Source organism: Mesocricetus auratus, unplaced genomic scaffold, assembly GCF_017639785.1.
Source record: "Mesocricetus auratus isolate SY011 unplaced genomic scaffold, BCM_Maur_2.0 Super-Scaffold_100007, whole genome shotgun sequence".
NCBI lineage: Eukaryota > Metazoa > Chordata > Mammalia > Rodentia > Cricetidae > Mesocricetus > Mesocricetus auratus.
In genome coordinates this window covers 22,761,890-22,779,190 of record NW_024429191.1, presented here as the reverse complement: position 1 = coordinate 22,779,190, position 17,301 = coordinate 22,761,890, and the positions used below count along the sequence as shown (strand labels likewise).

Sequence of the window (17,301 nt, the reverse complement as noted above, 5' to 3'; positions counted from 1 at the left end):
ACTCAGAGACGTGTTATTGGAGAAAAATAATTTCCCCCCTTTCTTGCAAGTATTAATTGAAAATAGTTCCTTGCCTAGGGGTGGGGCTTCTCATCAACTTCCCTTTCTCAGTGCTTAGATATTTTCTGGCTTGAATCTCTGCAGATCTTATGTGTGCTGCCACAATTTTTGTGAGTTCATATGTTTCAGTCCTACTGTGTCTTTATGGTGCTGTTTCTTTGGAGTCATTGACCACTGCTGGCTCTTCAAAGTCTATCCTCTTCCACATTGATCCCTTAGCCTTAAAGAGAGGTAATCTAGATAAAGCCATCTCTCTTAGGGCTGAATGTTCCAAACTTTCTTACTCTCCCAGTTGTAGGAGAGGTACATATACAATCAAAATATATTGTATGAAAGATTTTAAAATTAAAAATCAGAGAAGGTAATTTATGACAAAATGAGGGCATGCTTTCAGATCCCACTTTTCCATTCCACCAGTTGTTGCCTCAGCCACAACACAGGGCAGATTTAGATTCAGGTTTATTTCACCATAAGGAGAGAAACAAAATGAGTCACAGTACAGAGGGAAGGAAACCAAACTGGTTACAATAGCAGTCATGGTTTACAATCAAGCCTTTGAGTTGGTTTACATAATTTCTCAGGGCTGCATCAATTTAACCAATCATTGTAAGGCCAAAATTGTGAATGTTTTCACTGATCATGAAGCTTCTGCTGAAGTGTGGAAATGTATGAGCAGTGGAAAGGCAAACCAGCCACAGGGATGGGATACAAACCATTGAACCCAACTTATCACTGGAGTTTTTTAATCTCCTCGTTCCCTTTCTCAGAATGATTGGGGTATCCTTCTGTATATATCTTTCTCTTAATTATTGATGAATAAAACATTGTTTGGCCATTAGAGGCAGGACGTTAGATGGAACTAGGAGATGCGGAGAATTCTGGGAATTGTAGACAGATAAGGACCACAGGGAGACGCCATAGAGGGACCAGGAGGATAGTACACACCAGGTGTTCTCTGGTAAGATAAGGCCATGTAGAAATACATGTATTAGTAGTTATTGGTTAATAATTAAGACAGAGCTAATCAATAAGAATCCATAGCCATTAGTCAATAGTTTTATAATTAATATAGCGCCTATGTGTTTATTTAGGGCTCAAGGGTGGTGGGACCTGGCAGTACAAGAAAACTCCAGCAACCACTATATATGTGTCTCCTTTATAGAGAAAGTATCTTAAAGCAACTCAGTGTCATTATAACTGCTGAAAGATGACTGCTGGAATGATTAAACTGTATTTTGGGAGAAAGTGTGAGATTGTGCATGTGTGCATGAGTGTGTGTGTATGTGTGTGTGTACACAATCCTGTGTAAGGGTGGGTGTACAGGTAGTTCTAACACTTGGGAGGCATAGGCAGGAAGGCTGCTTTGAGTTTATGGTCAGCCTGATTTATATTGTGAGTTCCAGGTCAGCCATGGGTATGCAGAGAGAACTTGTCTCAAACAATATAAAAAACACATTGCAAGACAGAGGTGACTAAACTATTCATTTCTGGTCTTCTTGGTAGATGCAGGAATTAATGGTAATACAAAGAAGAATAAACTCAAAGTGGTTTTGTTTTCAGCTCTGAAAATGTCCTAACCATTATCATCATGACTTTCTTAATTACCATGTAAAGTCACCATGCCGTAAAGGGACAGATAAGAAAAAACAAACAAATGCTGTTTTCATCATAGTCTACATGAAAGAACCCTTTAGAGGACATGTGAGGGAGTTTAACTGAACCACCATTCCCCATCCCCCATCCCCATGCCTGTAATCGAGCTCATATCTTGGTGCTTTATCTTCCTCAAGGTCAGTGTTGCATCCAACCAATCCCCATGTAAATCCCCAGTGTTGCATCCACATTCTGATTCCGTCTCTTCCCTGGAGAGTGAGAGCATGTGAAACTACAGGGTGACTTTAGTGAGGAGATTCAAGGAATGTTGGGATAGAAAGAGAGGAGAACTAGAACGGAAACAGTTATAGTAAGGGGGGGGGCATTTGCGGGAAAAAACAGAAACTGGGACTTCAAATGCTTTTAGACTGTGGAAAATTATGACCTTCTTTGCTCAAAGGAAAATGAGGGCTTTACAAGTTCCTTGGACATCAAATACCATTTTGATACTTGATACTTCAATGAGAGAGAAATGTTCTGCTTCAACTTCCTTTGAATTCACATTGAACACAAAGCTCAAGTCTAAAAATGTTCTTAGCATAAATAAATTTATAGGTACTTAGAAGGACCCACAAATAGATCAAAACATAACCCTGAAACACCCCAGATTTGCCCCTTCTGCCATGGGCATAGAGAAGATATTTTGATGCTTCTTTTAATTTATTTAAATAAAGAAGCCAGTGGTTAAAAAGGAGTATTGAGTACAGAGTCAAGTGAACCAAACTGATGAAGTGGAAATGAATCTGCTTTAGCTAATCATAATGCTTTCATCAGGGTTTGCTAATTATAGGCAATTATTCTATAAAATACAAATACCAAATGAACTAGACAAGGTATAAAGGGAAGACTTAGGAACCCCAAGTAGCATCTTGCTTGGAACAAGGATAATAAGAGAAAAGTGACCAATTGCTCTCTGAATTGTGTGCCTAAGTGCCTGAATCAGCTTTTAAGTCAGTCAATTAAATTATAGATATAAATTAAACTTATATCACAAAGCAACCATATTCAATTTCATTTGTTTTCCTAAGCAATTCTTTCCCAAGAGATAATGGAAATTTCCCATGGACTCAAAATAAATTATCTTTCTTTTCCAGTGTGGTTTCCATTCATTTCCTCCAACTGCATAATAATTAGGACAGCTTAGCCCCTGTGATATTGAGGTGTCCATGTGTTTGGGATGACAGTGTTTCAACACTAACAGAATAGGGGACTCTATGAGCAAGGGACTCTATGACCTCTCTTCTTTAGAAAATCACACTGGTATCTCTGATGGGACCTCAACTGTGTGTGTGTGTGTGTGTGTGTGTGTGTGTGTGTGTCTGTGCGTGTGTGTGTGTGTGTGTGTGCACATGTGCCTGCATTCACCTGTGTCATCCCTGCCAAGGCCAGAGGATATCTTCCTTTGTCGTTTTTCTATTGTACTGCTTGTGACAAGATCTCTCACTGATCCTGGACACTACCATTTTGGCTAGACTGACTGGCTAGTGAGCCCCTTAACCTGCCTGTCCCTGATTCTGCAGTGCTGAGCTTACAGGCACATGTAACCATGCCCAGTTTTTAACTTGGGTGCTGGGGATCCAAACTGAGGTCTTTGTTACTCACTGAGCCACCTTCTCAGCCTCAGACCCCAAATTCCTATTATTAATTCCTTTGTTATCTTAGGACATGGAAAATATTTATTTTGTACTGCTTGTAACATATCCTAATTGCACTGTTGTTGTTTTTTTTTAAACCAACAATTTCAGTAAGTAAAACCAAGCAATGCTCTGTTTGTCTCAGCAGCATATGCATCTAATCCCAGAGCAAAAGCCCTGTGGCAAGCATGGCTGTCATATTAGCCTTTCAAGGAGTGAGGTTCCTGTGACCTTCCTTCCAGATAAACTCAGTTCATTTTAAGAAAGCCCAAAACTTATTTGAGACATCAAAATTGTCTCAACAAAAATATAACCTTTCAGAATTACTTTGTAAACCAAAATCTTACAGAGCTTTGAGTTGGATGCATAATGTTTCATAACTCAGTTTTCTAACAATCTACCTTTTTGAGGTTCTGAGGAGAGACCCTTTGGTTACACAGACCATTAATTTAATATTCTGGGTGATGATATGTCATTAAATGACAGGCAAGAAAGTTAAATTATTAAGAGTTGAAGTGGAGAGTGGAAAATGTGTGGTGGGTGAGCAGAGTGATGAGTCTCCAGTGAGGATTAATTGTGTGAATCAAGCTAATCCTTATTGGTACAATTCTGGTATCTATAATGCCCCCCCACATCTAAAATTGACACGTAAAATTATTGGCATAAAAGCATGTGTGTGTATATTCACTGATAACCATATCTTGTTTGTATAAGATCACTTTTCAAAACCAGAACACCAGAAGACAAAATTTTTTGATTAATATTACCAATGAGTTGCTGTGAGAATCTGAGGGTTTTGCACATACCTATTGTCTGTGCATTAACTTTTGTTCTGCACATACCTATTATCTGTGTCTTGGGGGAGCTCTAATTTTCTTCAAATCAATAATTTTTAAGGCTAAAAAATCAAGTCAATATTTAAGGCTAAAAACATATTTTTAGACATTAGAAAAATCTTGAACAGGGTATATGTCTACAAAGTTTCATTTTCTTTCTTTAAAAACATTTTCCCCTTGGTTTTAATTTATGGTTGTTTTACCTGCATGTGTGTCATGCACTACATGCATTCAGTGTACAGGACTACCAGAAGGGCACATGATCCTTTGGGATTGAAGATAAATCTGGTTGTGAGCCTCTTTGTCAATGCTGAGAATGAGACCCAGGTCCTCTGCAGAGGAAGAGATTTCATAGAAATCATTCAAACAAAATGATCTTGGTAAGTTGGGGCTGTTGATTTTCATTATAAAATATGAAATAAGACTAGAGGCATATTTGAAGCCAGGAGATCATTTTACATTTCTACTGGTTTCCCAAAGATGTGTATATGACTTTTCTGGCTCTTTTTCAACATCATTGAGACTTTATCTCAAGGTAATGCATACAATAACACTGATATTTATTCAAACAGGCAAATTTCTCTGGACATTCAGTTCATCTAAGATTAAAGTTCATTCTGAAACAATAGTAATACCTGACTAATATAGCTATTTTTCACTAACACTTTAAAAATATATACAAGTGTGTGTTGTTATACTGTCCACTGTGTAATTCATTGCTTATTTTGAGAGAGTCTAAGCATCTACATCAATCTTGAAGTCACAGTTTGGTTTGAGCTAGAGTTCCTGCAGTTGCTTTTCCCTTTGTGTTTTAGTATCATGGAGAGAACCCATCTGGACAAGTGATTTACCTGTGTCCATTTGAAAGCTGGAGACCCTTGAATTCAACAGTGGACCCTTTTAAGGAAATACAACAAAAGAAAAGGAAAAACATCAAATTTTGTCCCTGAGAAAGACTACTGCATATTTGCTGAATTAACCTTCAGACATGCAGGTCAAGAATACTGGCAGTGTTGAGAGGTACCAAAGTCCTGTCTGGCATTCCTGACCTTGACATTGACTTATTGGAACTTCACGGAGTACCTTCTTATCTATGTCCATCCTCTGAAGTGGTGTTCTAATTATGGGAAGACTCTTTTTTATTCTTCAGTGTCATTACAGATAAAAGGGGAAAACAAAACTTTCCATTGAGGCTTGTATTCAGTGACTTGCCTCCCAGTTGGTGGACTTTTTTATTTACTCATTTCTCCTAACTCTGCGACTTAATAACCATATATTGTATAGAATATATAGCCCTGAATATGCTAAAATGAAAAATTCACAAGTAAGTATTATAAAGCTGAAATTCATAAAAAGCATCACTATGACTATTTTAAATGAAAAATATGCTCAAACTTACACTACCAGCTAAATTAATCACTGAAATCATATATACCGTTCTGCAATTGTAAGACTGGGAAGTCAGCTTGAGTTTTTAATTCTGGCAAAAGTGCAGTAAATTGGGCATTTTCAAACTTTTCAAAGTTAAAACCTTGGTATGTATTATTGTCTCTCTGATATGTATCAACTTAAATGTTAGAAAAAAATGAACACACTTTGCCCAAGTCACTTCTACATTTATGAGAACCAAATGACATTGTGCTAATCAAAAAACTGTCCTACAGAGGGTTAGTAAACAATAAACATAATGTGCAGGTGTGTGAAAAAGTGTTTAGTGATAAGTAGATGGAACTGTCTAGATGCTTCTGCATGATTCATTTCATTGTGGATGTAGACATGTCTGGAGTAATCACTGTCATTCTGACACCATAAGAGAAAAGCCAAGAGATTCACAAATAGGAAGCTATGAAAATTTAGGCTATCCAACAATGATCACTAGTCACATACATACAGGCCTATAGTTTTGTGAGAAAAATCAAACCCCCATTTATGAAGATTAATTCTATTTTTTTGCCTTATTTTGTGGTTCAGCACCTGAACCAAGGGCCTTGCATATGTATGTTAGGATAGGCAAATGTTTTAAAATCAAGCACCATACCCAGCACTTCAGATAACTTTTAAGTATGATTTTGCTATTTGAAAGTTTTCTAGTAAATACTTTGAGATTCTAAGATGATCTAAAAAATTTTGGTTGGAAATATAATATGAACTATCACATTTCAAATGAATTAAGCATTTTTATGATAACATTATGTTTGGGATGTAGGAATTCAATGTGAAGAAATATTCACCCATATGCATAAATGTATTCATACAAAAACATTTTTAGTACTCATTGAAATAGCAAATATTTAAAAATAACCTGATGGCTATTAGTAAGTAAAATGTTTAAATACATAGATGGAAACTCTTTACACATAGGCATACATAGACCAACAAAATACAGTGTATGTAAAAAATTCAAGAAAGAATGTGTTTAATGTAATTTTATTTATGGGAAAGAAAAATGCAATTATGCAAGTTTCTGTACTAGACAAAGAATTGGCTACAGCTGCCTGAAAAAAGGGTGAGGTTTTCAGTTATTTTTACTAATCCTCTGAAGCTTTTGAATCTTGGTCAATGAGCATATCATCATGTATAAACATGTTGATATATTTAGTCATGCAAAACATAAATGTTTGATAGCAGCTTAAACATTTACCTTTGCATGGCAATTTAAATTTTAATAGTAATTAAAGTAACTGTGGTTCTAGCAAGTGGGGAAAATCTCTTATAAAATTTCAGTGACCTCTAAAATCATGAAGCATGAGTAGGTAATTTTGAGCCACAAAGACAACCGGGAGTGTGTTAAACAAATTATCTTCTTATTTTAGCATTTATTGACTCTACCACTTCCTGTTCCAGTGTTTGAGTTTGGATAAAATCATTTTCACTGATCCAAAACTGTGGGAAATATAATATAATTTGGAGCAAAATTTTAATATTTTTCTCACTAGTGATTATTTTTTAATTGATTGGGTATTATGTATTCTGCTTGATTACCAATGCCCTTCTTAAGTCAAAATCGAATTTTCATTCTTTTTCTTCCTTTTTGAAGCAGTCTTGTTTTGTAGCTTAGGCTGTCCTTGAATTCACAATTTTAAAGTAAGTGTATATGTTGAATCATCCAATTTTGTTCCTATTTTTAATTTTTAAAGTTTCCTTCTTTTTTTTACTTTCAGATGAGTTAGGACAAATCATTTATATGACATGGTGATGGTGTTTATTCCTGGACTGAGATAGCCATAAAACAGTCCTGAGGACCACAGAGCAGTGGAACATTATACTAGTCATCCCATTTTTCTTAATGACTGTGTTAATCACAAACCTCTTGAATATCTGGAATGATGACAATGTCTTAAAATGCAGTTTCTTACTGATTCAAGAAAAGTTAGAAGATGATATTATTTATTACAGTTTCTTATCAATATTGCTGAGAGAGAAAAGATTTTCAATCAAATGGTTCTAAGAAACAAGCTGGTGTAGCAATCCTAACATGTAACAAATTAGACTTTAAACTAAAATCAATCAAAAGACATGAAGAAGGTCATTTCATATTCATCACAGGAAAAGTCCATCAAGATGAACTCTCAATTCTGAACATCTATGACCCAAATACAAAGATACCCACATTTGTAAGGTAACATTACTAAAGCTCAAAACACACATAAAACCTCACACACTTACAGTGGGAGACTTAAACACTCCACTCTCACCACTAGACAGGACCAAACAGAAAGAAATTTAACAAAGAAACAAAGGCCCTAACAGAAGTTATGTCCCAACTGGCATTAACAGACATTTATAGAACATTTATCCAAACACAAAAGAATATACCTCCTTCTCAGCGCCACAAGGAACCTTCTCAAAAATCTACCACATACTTGGGAACATAGCAAACCTCAATAGGTACAAAAATTGGAATAACTCCTTGTATACTATCATATCACCATGGTTTAAAGTTAGAATTCAACAACAACATAAATTGCGGAAACCCTACAAACACATTGAAATTGAACAATGTACAATTGCACCATTCCTGGGTAAAGGAAGAAATTAAAGATTTCCTAGAATTCAATGAGAATGAAGAAACAACATACCCAATCTTATGGGACATTTTGAAAGTAGTGATAAGAGGAAAGTTCATAGCACTAAGTACCCACAAGAAGAAATTGGAGAATAGTCACACCAGAAAGCTCTAGCACAAAAGAATCAAACTCACTACAGAGGAGTAGATGCCAGGAAAAATCAAATTGAGTGCTGAAATCAATAAAGTAGAAACAAAGAAAACAATCAGTGAAACAAAGGGTTGATTCTTTGAGAAAATCAACAAGATAGACAAATCTTTACCAAACTAACCAAAAGGCAGAGAGAGAGAGAGAGAGAGAGAGAGAATGCTAATTAACAAAATCAGAAATGAAAGGAGCACTTAACAATGGACACTGAGGAAATACAAAGAATCATCAGATCATACTTTGAAAGCCTGTACTCCACAAAATTTGAAAATTTAAAGGAAATGAACAATTTCCTGAATTTATAGCACTTTAATTTTAGTAAGTCATGTATATCCAGAAAATTGTTGAAAATCAAGAAAAGATAAGCCATTTAGATATTCCTATATTAAATAGTCATTATAACTCCTAATGAAATAGAAGCAACCATCAAGTGTCTCCCAACCAAAAAAGGCACAGGGACAGTCTGCTTCATTGCAGAATCCTACCAGAAATTCAAAGAAGAGCTAAAACCAATACTCCTCAAACAGTTCCACACAATAGAAGCAGAAGGTTCATTGCCAAACTCTCTTTATGAGGCTACAATTACCTTGGTACCCAAGCCACACAAAGACACAAATAAGGAAGAGAACTACAGACCAATATCCCTCATGAACATGCAAAAACACACAACAAAATATTGGCAAATAAAATCCAAGAACACATAAGAAAAACATCCACCATGATCAAGTAGGCTTCATCCCAGGGATGCAGGGATGGTTCAACATAAAAAATGCATTACTGTAATTCACCATAAAAATAAACTTCAAAAGAAAAACCACATGGTCATCTCACTAGGTGCTAAAAAAGCCTTTGACAAAATCCAACAGCCCTTCATAATAAAGAACTTGGAGAGATCAGTAAGAACAGGAACATACCTAAATATCGAAAAAGCAATATACATTAAAACAACAGCCAACATCAAACTAAATGGTTAGAAACTCAATGTGATTACTCTAAAATCAAGAACAAGACAAGGCTGTTCACTCTTTCCATATCTCTTCAATATTGCATTAGAACTTCTAGCTGGAGCAATAAGACAACTAAAGGAGATCAAGGGGATACAAATTGAAAGGAAGAAGCCAAGCTTTCACTATTTGCAGATGATATGATAGTTTACATAAGTGACCCAAAAAACTCTACCAGGGACCTCCTCCAGCTGATAAACACCTTCAACAAAATGACAGGATACAAGATTAACTAAAAAAAATCAGTAGCCCTACTATACATAGACCATAAATAGGCTGAGAAAGAAATCAGAGAATCATCACTCTTTACAATGGCAACAAACAATATAAAATATTTTGGGGTAATGCTAACCAAACAAGTGAAAGACATGTAATAGCAAGAACTTTGAGTCTTTAAAAAAATAAATTAAAGAAGATACCAGAAAATGGAAAGTTATCCCATGCTCTTGAATAGGTAGGGTCAGCATAGTAAAAATGGCAATCTTGCCAAAAGAAATCTACAGATTCAACGCAATCCTCATCAAAATTCCAACACAATTCTTCACAGACTTTGAAAGAATAATACTCAGCTTTATATGGGAAAACAAAAAAAACCCCCAGGATATCCAAAATGACCCTGTAATAAAGGAACTTCTGGAGGCATCACATCTCTGACTCCAAGCTCTAATTTAAAGCTATAACTCTGAAAATAGCTTGGTATTGGCACAAAAGTAGACAGGTAGACCAATGGAATCAAATTGAGCACCCTGATATTAACCCACACACCTACTAACACCTGATTTTTGACAAAAAGCTAAAATTATACAATGGAAAAAAGAAAACATCTCAAACAAATTGTGCTGGCATAACTGGATGCTGACATGTATAAGGTTGCAGATAGATCCATGTTCATCACTATGTACAAAAATTAAGTCCAAATGGATCAAAGGCCTCAACATATATCCAGCCATGCAGAACCAGTTAGAAAAGAAAGTGGGAGGTACCCTTGAATTAACATAACACCAGTAGCACAGAAACTGAGATTGATAATTAATGGGACCTCCTGAAACTGAGACACTTCTGTAAGGCAAAAGACTCAAATTTTTATGACTACTTTGGAAATTAGTATGGTGGTTTTTCAGGAAAATGTGACTCAGTCTACTTCAAGATCCACCAGTTCCACTCTTGGGCATATACCCAAAGAATGAGCATTCATACAATAAGAACATATGTTCAACTATGTTCATAGCAGCGTTGTTTGTAATAGCCAGAACCTGGAAGCAAACTAGATGCCCCTTAACCAAATAATGGATGGAGAATAGTACATTTACACAATTGTGTATTACTCAGTGGGAAAAAAAATGAGATCTTGAAATTCTCAGGCAAATGGATGGAACTGGAAGAAAATATCCCTAGTGGGGTAACCCAATCACAAAAAGACAAGCAGTTTATGTACTCACTCATATATGGGTAATATCTGAGAGCAAAGAGACTACCAGCCTACAATCCATACCACCAGAGAAACTAGGAAACAAGGAGGACCCCAAGAGAAGAATGCATGTTTCCCTGAAGAAGGGAACGGGGACAAGAACCCCTGAGAATATTGAAAGCATGGGATTGGGGGAGACGAGGGAAGTGGAAAGGGGAGAAGGGCAAAAGGGGAAGGGGGAGGAGAACAGGAGGAATCAGGAGGACTGAGACAGGGGAGGAATACAGGAAGGAAAGAAAGGAGATGTCTTGATAGAGGGAGCCCATATAGGTTTGGAGAGAGGTCTGACACTGGGGAAATGTTTGGAGTTCCACAGGGGTTACCCCAACTAAGAATCTAGACTGTGGTGAAGAGGCTGACTTTTACGCCCTTCCCTGATAATGACATTGATTACCACCTTGGTTGTCATTCCTAGAGACTTAATCCAGTAGCTGATCGAAACAGAAACAGGCACCCACAGTTGAATACTGAGCCATACATCTGGAATCCAGATGTGGAGAGGGAAGGGGGATGAGCAAAGGAGACAAGACCATGCTGGAGAAACCCACAGAAACAGGTGACCTGACCTGTTTCTTTATGCTTCCCCAGTCATAAAGCTGGGGAAGCAGCATTGAACTAAACCAAGCCCTCTGAATGTAGGTGCCAACTAGGAGGCCTGGGCAGTCTATGGGACCTCTAACAGAGGAGCCAGGGTTTATCCCTAGTGCACAAATGAACTTTGGGAGCCCATTTCCTATGGAGGGATACTATTGCAGCCCAGATATATGAAAGAGGGCCTAGGTCCTCTCCCAAATAATGTGAAGGACTTTGGTGGCCCCCTGGGAGGGCCTCACTATCCTTGGGAAGTGGGTGCAGGATTGGTTGTGGAGGTCAGTGGAGGGCATGGGAGGATGGGAGGGCAAGGGAATGGGGGATTGGTATGTAAAATAGTATTGTTTCTAAAATTAAAAAAAATGCTGAGAGAAATTAAGTAATTTCCCCAAGACAATTCAGCTTATAATTCATATGGGATTCTACACTAGGTCTGTGTGACTCCAGATTTCAAGTTACTAATTATTTTATTGGATTTCCAAAAGACATTCCTCAAGGAGTAGCAGGACGGTGAGTATGGGGATCAGTGTCTTACTGTGTTCTCTGTGACAGTAACATTCATTATATTAGTCAGTATTAAACAGGTGTAGGGCCAGGAATAGAATCAGTGCTCACTATGTATTTAATGAGTAGATGGATAAGTAAGTGGTGTGTGTGTGTGTGTGTGTGTGTGTGTGTGTGTGTGTGTGTGTGGCAAACTATCTGTCTGGAAAGATTGTGAATTCATTTCTCCACAAACTGGATCAAGCATTGTCTCTATAATTCCAATGGTTTCTTTTGGTACTTGGTTAGAAAGAACCAGCAGATGTCTCTGGTCCAACAGTTTTCTGTTCCTGTAAATAAATGCTTTTTTATTAGCTCTAGGTAAATACCAAAACTGGAATGGAAATGTCCACTCATAGATTCTGAGAGTCCAAGTGGAATAGTGCTTGAAATCCTCAACATGTTCCATCTTTCCTCTACTCATGAGGGAAGAGCTCTCAAGATAAGTTTCTAGATGACCTTTTGGCCACAGGGTTTTTTATTCTGAAAAGCTGAAGTACCAGGGAAATGCCAATATGTGTGGGGCAGATTTCTTTCTTGGATTGGTGTGTTATTCTCAGAACTGCTGTGACAAATTTAGGATGTAATTAAATGTCTAAAATGGAACACAATAGTAGTTACAATACACAAGAAAACAATAAAAAACAAAACAGAACCAAAACCCTGGACTTTTCATTTGCTAGTGCCTGTGGGAATATGGGCTACTCAAGGCTTTTTATAGGGCACAGAAAGTGTGTGTGGGTGAGAAAGGAGGAGCAGAGGTGGAGCTTAAATAATTTTACTTCCTAGATCATATTGCAAAATGCCCAATGCCTAGAATATTCAATATTAATGCTGTTTACCAACACTACTATACTATTCTCTGCCCATCATAAAATGATATGTTCACTTCTGTTCTAAAACCAGCTTTAAGCATAACACCAATACTTCATATTTATCAACTAGTACTTCATGCCAAGTTCCTTACATAGGTCACCTTTTTCAATACCTGACTTTGAGAAATATATAACATTCACAGATAGAGCAACACTATCAGCTTCTAGTGGCAAATAAACATTTGAACGAAGTTTGACTCTCCCAGTGTTTTAACCACTCAGTCTCTCTGGATAGAAATCAACTGGTTACAGCTTATTTTTCCTTGTTGGGCAACAAATATGATGATAGTAAAAAGTGACTATAATGCTTTAGAATGGATGTCAGACAGACTGTTTAGACTATCCTATGCTGTCTAAAAATCCTGAACCATCACATGAATTCATTAACGTGGTCTTCTGACAAGAATGTATTAAGCAACTACTCTGTGTCAGCAGTATTTTGGGTACTAGAGTGGCAATAATAATGAAAACAAAAATCCTTAAGTTCCTGAAACTATTATTTTAGTACATTCTAATGTTTCATGTTTGATCTACAGGGACCTAAGTCAGTCTTAGTGATGTTAAAAAGCTTTTGTTATGGGCAAGGGGCCAGCAGGGTTAGAAATGGGTATGCTTTCTTCATGGGGACTGATGACTCAGACAAAGGACATACTTCCCTGATGTTTAAAAAAAGTTATTTTTTTAAATTTAAAATTATCAGTCTTTCATATTACCAGGGATATCCCAGAAATGTGACAGAAGATGGACCAGAAAGGACTATGGTATAACATGGAGCACTTACCTAGTTTTAAGAGACCATTCCTCCTCAGCTTCATGGGCTATCCCTGTAGTGGAATGTAGGGCAGTTCTGTAAAGCTGCCAAACTGCAAAGACAAGGCTGGAAATCTACATTGTAAGAGTGAGCAATATTTTATTTTTAAATGTTGGGACATTATTTAAAATAACACCAGCAAAAACTCCTAGTAATAGTGGAGAGGGTGCCTGAACTGGCCATCGACTGTAATCAGATTGGTGACTACCCTAATTGTCATCAGAGATATTTTGTCCAGTAACCGATGGGAGCAGATTCAGAGATCCACAGCCAAGCACTGGGTTGAGCTCTGGGAATCTCACTGAAGAAAGAGAGGAGGGACTGTATGAGCCAGGGGGATCATGATAGGAGAACCCACAGACATAGCTGACCTGAGTTCCCGAGAACTCATGAACTCTGGACCAACATTTAGGGAGCTTCCATGGGAAGACATACATGTGACAATTGTACAGCCTGTTCTCTTTGTAGGGCTCTTACCAGTGAGTTGAATAGCTGTCCCTGGAGCCCAGCTGTATTTTGGCAATCTGTTTCCCGTATCAGATTACGTTGCCTAATCTTAATGCAAGGGAAGGAGCTCAGTCCTGCCTCAACAACTTGATATGCCATGCTTTGCTCAAGCCCATGGGAGGCCTGTCACTTATTGACTGTAGACAGTGGAGGAGTGGAAGAGGAGGGGGATAAATGGAAAGTGAGCAGCCTTGGGTGGCGGTGGTGGGCGGTGGTTGGGGTTGGGAGGTAAGTGGGTGGGGATGGAGGACTGGGAGAAGAGGAGGGAGGAGAAACTATGATAGTTATGTAAAATAAATGAAAAATATTATTTAAAATAAAATAAATCCCTGATTCTATATTGATTTAAATGACGATTTACAAATATTAAAAGACTAAACAACATTCTATGGTATGCTCACATATCTATCTCTATCTCTATCTCTATATTTTTACTTTATTTATTCATGTTATGGATAGATATTTATGGTGTTTCCACTTCTACTATTGCAAATGGAGTTGCAGAGAACAATGACATGCTATTACCTACTGGAGATCCAGATGTTAATTCTTTGTGAAAAATATCTAGAAGTTCAGTTGAGGATAATACAATAGTTCTAAAAGAAGAGAATGCTGAAGTTTGTAATAACATGGATGAACCTGGATAATATTAACCTGTTGAAATAAAAATGTCTAGTCACAGAAGGACACATACTATATGACTACACTTGCATGAGATTTCTATAAATTCTAACTCATGGAATTAAAGAGTAGGATTATAGTTTCCAGGGACTAAGAGAAGGGGAAAGGGAAGTTGTTAAAGCAACTGGAATAAGTCTCAATTATGTGATAAGCCAGAGTCAGTTCCATGCTGCCACTAACTTCCCGCCTTCTTGTCCCACTTTCTCTTCCACTCACTTTGTGCATGTGTGCATGCTTGGGTGTTTAGGTGGAGAGATCAGAAACATTTTAGTGTACAGCTTTGTACCAGTTACTTTTTTGTCACTATGATAACAACACTTGACAGAAGGGACTTGAGAGAGGATTTATTTGCACCCATGGTTTCAGAGGCTTCCAGGCCATCCTCACGGGAAAGGCTTTGGTGGGACTTCTCAAACCATGATGGCAGAAACGTGGTGGAAGCCACTTGTGTCATGATAGAATAAAAACAGTGGAAACAAAGGAAAGCTGGCAGGGATGAAATGGGCTAGGACCTGCCTCCTAGCTCCATTCTGACCTATGTCTGCCATGCCAAAACAATCCAGAGCCTTTCAAAACAATGTGAACATGTAGGTATTAAGAAAATAAGCCTATGACAACACTTCAGACTCAAACCATGACAACCACAACTGTTTTTTCATAATCATTGGTAAATACAGAAACATTTCACATGGTCCATAATGAGAAGGAGGAATTAAATCACTGGCTGAGGGAGACACAATGGGAGTAAGAAGCAAGGTCAGTGTCAGAATGTATGTCTAGCAAAAACTGCACAAGATGCTTTTTCTCAGCTGTTGCCATTTCCCTTCAGGCTATTTTGCTCTGGGATAGAAGAACATGCCATTTATTTTTTGTTCTGGAGCTTTGACAAGGAGAGATTTTTCCTTTGAAACTTCAGAGGCAAAGATGAATGAATTCCAAACTCCCAGCAGAGTTTCTTTCAAAGACCATGATGTTCTACTTTGCCACCAGGTAGTCCTAGCACAGATACTGGCCATAAGTGTTCTTGCTTGTTTTGGCTTCCTCTCCTGCTCACATAGACCATTGAGGAGCTAGATTCCAAATACAGATTATTCTAGTTCTGCAATCATGTAGCAGAAGATGTCACTCACAGAAAGAAGGAAGAATTCTACCTACATTACTTTAAATGACTGTAAGTATAGAGAAAAACTGAGAAAGTCAACTTTTTAAAGTAATCTTTGAGAATTTGGTAGAACATTGGAAGGACTGTTGTGAAATGGTATCTTCTAAATATGACAGGACTCCTACACTAGTGAACTTACAGTAGTTGTGGTTGCCAGTACAAGAATTATACAAAATGAAGCCAGTCAACATTCCAGTATAAGTACAAGGCATGCTCAAAAGGCTCCAATCTTAACTGGCATGCAATTAATTGATAACTGATACCTGCTGAGGAGGGAATAAGTTTTCTTCAAGGATGTGGTCCCTTGTAGACTGCCCATGTTCTAGTGAATGGCTCTGTAACCACACACTAGCAGGACTAAATGGACTCAGAAGGTTATTGAAAAGAAGAGGAGGAACAAGGTGTAGGAGAAAGGGGGAAAAGAGGAAGGACAAGACAATGATAAAAAGAAAGAAAAGAGAAGAAGAAGAAGAGGAGGAGGAGGAGGAAGAGGAAGAGAAGGAGGAAGAAGAAGATGATGAAGAGGAAGAGGTAGACGAGGAGGAGGAAGAAGAGGAGGAGGAAGAGGACGAGGAGGAAGAAGAAGAGGAAGAGGAGGAGGAGGGAGAGGAGGAGGAGGAGGAGGAGGAAGAAGAAGAGGAAGAGGAGGAGGAGGGAGAGGAGGAGGAGGAGGAGGAGGAGGAGGAGGAAGAAGAAGAAGAAGAAGAAGAAGAAGAAGAAGAAGAAGAAGAAGAAGAAGAAGAAACAATAATGAAGTTCAGAATAGAGTGTGGGGATGTCCAATAGGGGAGAGTTGGAGATGGATTTGTACAGGATACTCAGAAAAGAGTTTTAAACCAAAAACCTGCCTTAAGGACATGCCTTGGTTAATAGGCAAAGGGCTGCACTTTGAATTCATGACTTATGACTCTAAGTTCAATGATTTTTCAATGACCCAGTCTATTGGATCACAGCTTGTTTGTCTGTTTTTTTTTTTATCTAGGGGGTATTTCTTGTTTTCATCATCTGTGAAGCCATGGCACACTACCATAAAAAACACCTCACAATATATTAATGTGCTTTTAAATACAATTTATAGAGCCAAATAAATTCTCTCCCACCTAGAAGCTAAATAATAAAAGTCTAAGACCCCACAAGGATTCACTGAGGACTCCAACATACTCACTGAGTACAATTTATTTTGAATGTACATTACACTATTGATGCTTCAAATGACGTTGTAACGATAAGCAATACACTTACTGAAAGTAAAACTAAGTATT

The 17,301-nt window shown here is 37.7% G+C and overlaps 1 long non-coding RNA gene across 1 annotated transcript; it reads right to left on the bottom strand.

The window, feature by feature from the left end:
* Nucleotides 1-502: 502 nt before the first annotated feature.
* LOC121141296 lies at nt 503-16,461 on the bottom strand. The gene is made up of 2 exons (XR_005878170.1): nt 13,660-16,461; nt 503-5,080 (listed from the first exon to the last, which is right to left on the bottom strand). It is a non-coding gene; the product is annotated as an uncharacterized LOC121141296 (long non-coding RNA).
* Between the last annotated feature and the right edge of the window lie 840 nt (nt 16,462-17,301).